Source organism: Capra hircus, assembly GCF_001704415.2.
Source record: "Capra hircus breed San Clemente chromosome X unlocalized genomic scaffold, ASM170441v1, whole genome shotgun sequence".
Taxonomy (NCBI): domain Eukaryota; kingdom Metazoa; phylum Chordata; class Mammalia; order Artiodactyla; family Bovidae; genus Capra; species Capra hircus.
In genome coordinates this window covers 41,722,509-41,730,296 of record NW_017189516.1, presented here as the reverse complement: position 1 = coordinate 41,730,296, position 7,788 = coordinate 41,722,509, and the positions used below count along the sequence as shown (strand labels likewise).

Sequence of the window (7,788 nt, the reverse complement as noted above, 5' to 3'; positions counted from 1 at the left end):
AGTATCTTTTCATATGTGCCATATTTGCCATCTATATATTTACTTTGATAAACTGTCCACCAGCTTTTAAATTGGGTTGTCCATTTGTTGTTGTTGTTGAGGTTTAAGGGTTCTGTATATGTTGTGGATACAGGTCCTTTATCAGATGTGCTTTTGCAAATATTTTCTCCCTGGGTATGGCTTGTCTTTGCATTATCTTAACAGAGTATCTTTTGCAGGGTAAAAGTTTTTCACTTTAATGACATCCAACCTAGCTATTTTTTCTTTCATGGAGCATGCTTTTAGCATTGTATCTAAAGACTCATTGCCAAACTCAAGGTTAACTAGATTTTCTCTTCTATCATCTCCTAGAAGTTTTATATTTTTGCATTTTATATTTTGGTCTATGATTCATTTTGAGTCTATTTTCATAAAAGATGCAAGGTCAGTGTCTAGATTCATTTTCCTGAATGTGAATCTGCAGCTATTAAGCCCCATTTGTTGAAAAGACTATTCTTTTTCATTGGATTGCTTTTGCTCCTTTGTCAACAATTAGTTGCTTATACTTGTATGGTCTATTTCTGGGCTCTTTGGTCCATTAAATTGATTTGCCTATTCTGTTAACAATACCACACTGTCATGATTACTGTGGCTTTAGAGTAAGTCTTGAATTAGAGGATTTTCAGTCTCCCAACTGTGTTCTTTTAGAGTGTTGAATTGGTTATTCTGGATCTTTTGCCTTTCCATATAAACTTTAGGACCAGTTTGTTGATATCCACAAAGTAAATTGCTGGGATTTTTATTGGAATTGAGTTGAATCTATAGATTACATTAGGGATAACTAACACCTTCACAGTATCAAGTCATAGAAGAACATAGAATATCTCTCCATTTATTTAGACCTTTGATTTCTTTCATCAGTTTTCCTTATGTAGACCTTATAAAATTTTATTAGATTTATACCTAAGTATTTTAATTTTTTGCTGCTAACATAAATGATATTGTGCTTTTTATTGTTAAATTCCAAATGTATACTGCTGACATATAGGAAAGTAACAGACTTTCATATGTTAACCTTGGTCTTTGTGCCCTGGCAACAATTGCTTATTAGTTCCAGAAGAGGTTTTTGGTAAATTTTTTTGACATTTTGTATATGGACAATAATATCACCTGCAAACAAAGAGTGTTTATTCCCTTCTTCTCAATCTGTACACATTTTCTTTACTTTTTAATCTTTTTTATTACATTAGATGGGACTTACAGTATAATTTGGATAAAGAGTAGTGAGAGGGCACATACCTGCTTTGTTGCCCATCTTAGGAGGGAAAGCATCTATTTATAATTTCTCATCAATAATAATGATGTTAATTGTAGTCGACTTACAGATTTTTTTATCAAGTTGAAGAAATTTCCTCTCTTTCTGGTTTACTTAGGGTTTACCATGAAAGGGGGTAGTATCTTGCTGAATGCTTTTATTGCATCTATTACTGTGATCGTATGATTTTTCTTCTTTACCTGTTAATGTAATGGATTACATTAATTGACTTTAAAATTTTGAACTTCCCCTTGGATATCTAGAACACACACTGAGTTGTGGGGTATAATCCTTCTTATATATTGCTGGCTTTGATTTCCTAATATTTTGCTGAGGATTTTTGAATCTATGCTCATGAGAGATATCCATTGGTGGTTTTCCTGTCTTGTAATGTCTGTGCCTGGTTTGGGTATTAGATAATGCTGACCCTCATAAAATGCATTAGGAAGTATTCACTCTGCATCTGTTTTTTGGAGCAGACTGTAGAGAATTGGTCAGAGAAGGCAATGGCACCCCACTCCAGTACTCTTGCCCGGAAAATCCCATGGACAGAGGAGCCTGGTGGGCTGCAGTCCATGGGGTCACTAAGAGTCGGACAAGACTGAGTGACTTCACTTTCACTTTTCACTTCACTTTCACTTTTCACTTTCATGCATTGGAGAAGGAAATGACAACCCACTTCAGTGTTCTTACCTGGAGAATCCCAGGGATGGGGGAGCCTGGTGGGCTGCCATCTATGGGGTTGCACAGAGTCAGATACAACTGAAGTGACTTAGCAGTAGCAGTAGAGAATTGGTATCATTTGTTTCTTAAATGTTTGGTGAAATTCAATAGTGAAACATTTGGTATAGAGACACAAAAGACCCCAAATAGCCAAAGCAATCTTGAAAAAGAAAAACGGAGCTAGAGGAATCAGGTTCCCTGACTTCAGACTATGCTACAAAGCTACAATCATCAAAACAGTATGATACTGGCACAAGAATAGAGATATATATCAATGGAACAGGATCGAAAACCCAGAAATAAGCCCATGCACCTATGGTGAATTAATTTATGATAAAGGAGTCAGGGCTATGCAATGTTGGAAAGACAGTCTCTTCGATGGATGGTGCTGGGAAAACTGGACAGGCACATGTAGAAGAATGAAATTAGATCATTCCTTAACTCCATACACAGAAATGGGCTCAAAATAGATTAAAGACCTAAATGTTAGACCGGATACTGTAAAACTCTCGGAGGAAAACATAGGCAGAATACTCTCTGATATAAATCACAGCAACATCTTTTTTAGTCCATCTCCCTGAATAATGGAAATAAAAGCAAAAATAAACAAATGGGACTTACTTAAACTAAAAAGTTTTTGCACAGCAAAGGAAACAATAAACAAAACAAAAAGACAACCCACTGATTGGGTGAAAATATTTGCAAATGATGTGGCTGATAAGGGATTAGTCTCCAAAATTTATGAACAGCTTATGACATTCAATAGCATCAAAACAAACAACCCACTAAAAAATGGGCACACAGCTGAATAGACATTTCTCTAAAGAGGACATACAGATGGCCAATAGGCACATGAAAAGATGTTCAACATTGCTAGCTATTAGAACAAAGCAAATCAAAACCACAATGAGATATCACCTCACACCAGTCAGAATGGCTATCATCAAAAAGTCCACAAATAACAAATGCTGGAGAGGGTGTGGAGAAAAGGGAACCCACCTGCACTGTTGGTGGGAATGTAAATTGGTACAGCCACTATGGAGAACAAGATGGAGGTTCCTTAAAACACTAAAGTTAGAACTACCATATGACCCTGCAATCCCACTCCTGGACATATATACAGAGAAAAACATGGCCCCCAAAGATACATGCACCCCAATGCTCATTGCAGCACTGTTTACAATGGCAAAGACATGGAAGCAACCTAAATGTTCATGGACAGAGGAATGGATAAAGAAGATGTGGTACATACATACAATGGAATATTACTCAGCCATTAAAAATAATGAAATAAGGCCATTTGCAGCAACATGGGTGAACCTAGAGAGTGTCAGACCAAGCGAAGTGAGTTAGAGAAGGAAAAACATCATATGACATCCCTTATATGTGGAAGCTAAAAAGAAATGATACAACTGAACTTACTTAAAAATAGAAAGAGACTCACAGACTTTGAAAACATACTCATAGTGGCAGGAGGGAAGGGAGAGTGAAGGACTTTGAAAAGGTCATGTACACACTGCTATATTTAAAATGGATAACCAACAAAAAACTATTGTATAGCACATGGAACTCTGCCCAATATTAAATGCCAGTCTGGATGGCAGGGGGGATAGGGGGAGGATGGATAAATGTATATGTATGGCTGAGTCCCTTCACTGTTCACCTGAAACTATCACAAAGTTGTTAATTGGCTATACCCCAATACAAAATGTTTTTGGTGTTAATTTTTTTTATTAAAAATATAGTGAAACCATTTGGGCCTGGTATTTTCTGTTTTGGAAGGTTACTAATTACTGATTTTAATTTCTTTAATGGTTATAGATTTACTCAGATTATCTATTTCCCCTTGTGTGAGTTTTGGCAGATTTTGTCTTTCAAAGAATTGGTCCATTTCATCTTTTATCAAATTAGTGGTTGTAAAGTTGTTCAAAATATAGTTGACCCTTGAGCAACATGGGGGTTAGGGACACTGATTCATTGTGCAGTAAGAAATTCATGCACAACTTTATAGTAGGCTCTCCACATTCATGGTTCTGCATCTAAGATTCAATCAACTGTGGATCATGTAGTGCTGTTTTATCTATTGGAAGAAAGTTTGCATGGTTCAAACCAGTGTCATTCAAGGGTCAACTGTATTTTTAAATTATCATTTTGCTGTCCATGGGATCAGTAGTGCTGGTTTCGCTTTCATTTCTGACACCAGTATTTGTGTCTGCTCTGCTTTATATATTTTTACCCTAACCAACCTTGATTTTAATGGCAGAGCCCTGGTACCTGGAAGCACCTCACCTAGCCCCTCAGTGGAGTGGGAAGGGGCAGGGAATTGGAATTCAGAGGCTCATATCTTAGACAAGGGCTGATGGTAAGCCTAGGGAGAAGCTACATGGCCGTGAAGAGTCCCTTAGTGCAGGTTTTCAGACATGAACATGCCCCTGGCCCTGTGCGGGATGGAGACATTGGCAGCATCACAGAGGTACTCCTTGGATGGGATCTCCAGTATGGCTGGAATGCAGTGCCAGAGGGCATCAAGTGCATGCCTGCACCATCTCTGCAGTGTACTGGTTGATAAGGATGCTGCTGATGTCATCCTGGTTTAGAAACTGCTGGAATGTGTCTTCAGTTTCACTGATGGTAGTATCTTTCTCCATCACCAGGAAATTTGGTTGGCAGTGCTTGTTAAGCACCCCTATGCCACCCAGCAGGAAGCCAGTCATGGTGTCCTTGCCTCCCATCACTGCCATTAGCTTTCCGCTCCCCGCCATCCTCACAGTCAGCAATACTTTAAACATTTTACCTTATTCTCTTTGTGTTTGGATGGTTTCTGAAGGTAAGTCCAGTTGAATTGTTTTTATTCCTCTATAAAGTAAGGCATTATTTTATCTGGCTTCTTTCAAGATTTTCTTTTAATCTTTGATTTTTTTGCAGTTTGAATATGATATGCTTACATATCGATTTTGGGGGGTATTTATCCTGTTTGTTGTGCTGCGAGCTTCCTGGATCTGTGGATTGGTGTCTGTCTTTTATTTTTGGAAAATTCTCAGCCTTTAAAACTTCAAATATTTCTTCTGTTCCTTTCTCTCTTTCTGCTCCTTTCAGTATTGATATTACACACATGTACCCTTTTTGTAACTGTCCCACAGTCCTTGAACATTCTGCTCAGTCTTTTTCATTCTTTTCTGTTTGTTTCTCAGTTTTGAAAGTTTCTATTGATATATCTTTAAGTTAACTGATTCTTTCCTTTATGAATCCATCAAACACGTTTATCATTTCCGTTACAGAGTTTTTGATTTCTAGCATTTTCTTTTGATTCTTTCTTAAAGTTCCATCTCTCTTACTTTCCCTATCTTTTCTTGCATTTGTCTACTGTTCCCTTGGGAACACTTGGCATATTAATCATAGTTATTTTCAATTCTCAGTCTGATAATTCCAAACTCTCTGCCATATCTGAGTCTGGTTCTGCTGCTTCCTTTGCTCACTCAGATTGTGCTTTTTGTGTTTTTGTATGACTTGTGATTTTTAAAAATTGAAAGCCAAACATAATGTATTGGGTAAAAGGATCTGAGGGAGTGTGAGGTTTAACTTTATCTGACTAGGAAGGGGTAGGCTGTGTACACTTTTTGCTGTAATTGTGATGTCAGAGGCTAAAATTTCCTCTAGTGTTATGGCTTTTTCTTTCTTTGTCTCTCCAGTTTGGAGGGCAGGAGTTTACCAAGGAGCTCCATTCTCTGATGAATACAAGAATTGTTGATTTTTTCCTTCAGAACAGTTGTTTTCTTGTTGTGAGTGCTTTTAAGCTCTTTACATGTCACACCGAAAACTAGAAGTCAGAAACATCTCTTAAGAGCAGACTTTCTATTCTGACTTAACAAGTGGATTTCAGTTGCAACCTTTTTAGGTGGGAGGGGACTTGGCCTTAAATTTTCAATCTAATTCCTACTATCTGTATTCTCCAATGTATTGTTGATTGTAGGTTTCGGCTTGCTGCTGTTGAGCTCTAGATTGCCAATGACACATGTTAATTTTTGAAGAACATATTTTGACTTTTAAGCCATGATAAATTATTCGGAAATTTCGCTCCCCCAAGTCCCCCAGTATTTGGCAGCATCAACTACCTCAGCATTGGAGACAAATGACTGAGTCTCTGAATTTCCAATCAGCTTTTTAGTTCCTTTGGTCTTAATCATGACCATATATCCAAGATTTGTTTAATGAAGGTCTGAGAGTTCTTGCTTCCATTTGAAATTGCCAAATCCAGGCATTTGGGATATTTGGGGCTTCCCTGATGGGTCAGCAGGTAAAGAATCCACCTGCAATGTAGGAGACATTGGAGATGCAGGTTCAATCCCTGAATCAGGAAGATCCCCTGGAGGAGGAAATGGCAACCCACTCCAGTATTCTTGCCTGGGAAATCCCATGGACAGAGAAGCCAGGTGGGCTACAGCCCATGGGGTTGCAGAGAGTCAGACACGACTGGAGCAGCTTAGCACACAGGCATTTATTTGGGATAGAATGGGAAATCATTTTTAGCCTGGTTTGCTCTATTCTGTTGTGTTGGTAAATAATTTCTGCCTCATGGTAAGAGGTCTTTGCTGTGGAATGAATTGTGTACCCCTAAAGTCATATCTTGAATTTAGTCAACATGTAGTCATAAGCACTACAACCCCCTCACCCACCCCCATCCCCACCATGAGACTATATTAGAGATAAGGCATTTAAGGAGGTGAGAGAGGTCAAATTAGGTCATCAGCGTGGAGCTCTAATCTGATAGAACTGGTGACTTTACGAAACAGGAAAAAACTCTAGAGATTCACCTCATCTCATCTCATCCCATACCCCCATCCACCCCACCAGCAAGAAGGTGGCCTTCTGCAAGACAGAAAGAGCCCTCACTAGACACCAAACCTGATAGAACTTCGATCATGGACTTCCCAGCCTCCAAAAACTGTGAGAAAATAAATATTGTTGTTTAAGTCACCCAGTATATGGCCCTAGAAGACCAAGACAGTCCTTTGTTGACTAATGTAACTGGGTTTACTGAGAAGTTTCAGCTTGGTGGAATCTGAAAATAAAGTGGCTGGAGTGTTGCCAGTTACTGTATTATCTTCTCTAGGGGACTGTTGAATCTCCCTTTCCAGTACAGCAATATGATCTCATGAAGATTCCCTAGTTTTGTGGCCACTATGGGGTGTTAAAATTTGGTTGAATTAAAGCATTAACTTCCAAGTTTAAAAAAAAACTCATCTCCTTTCCTTATCTTCAGGTGAGGCTTGAGTGGTGGTCCTGACTATGGGGTTTGAAATGAAAGGTGTTGGCAGGGTCTGGCTCTGAGACACCTCCTTCCTTTTTTTAAAAAAAGAATGATTTTTGTCCACACCACGCCACATGTGGGATCTTAGTTCCCTGACCAGGGATCAAACCTGGATCCCCTGCATTGAAACCATGGGATCTTAACCACTGGACCACCAGGGAAGTCCCCTTCCTCCCTCTTTAAAGCTTAATCCTCATTGCTGCTATTCCAGCTTCTCTCATGTTGACAGGCTGAAGATGCCCTCGGTGCGACAATGCCTAAATACTGATCTGCTTGTTGGACATACATCAAGATTCTTCATGGGTCTCCAAGAAGCCCTACTCCTCTGCTGCTCTCTGACAGAAGAGCCTCCCATATAGCAGAACATCCTATTGCCTCTTGTTGCTAAGGTGCCTCATCTGATAGCCAGCCTCCTTGACTGGGCTATTAGCAAAATTGCTCTAGCCAGGTAATCCTGGCCATG

General features: G+C 39.0%; 1 pseudogene; it reads right to left on the bottom strand.

The window, feature by feature from the left end:
- Positions 1-4,418: 4,418 nt before the first annotated feature.
- Positions 4,419-4,779, bottom strand: LOC102175282 (annotated as a pseudogene).
- Between the last annotated feature and the right edge of the window lie 3,009 nt (positions 4,780-7,788).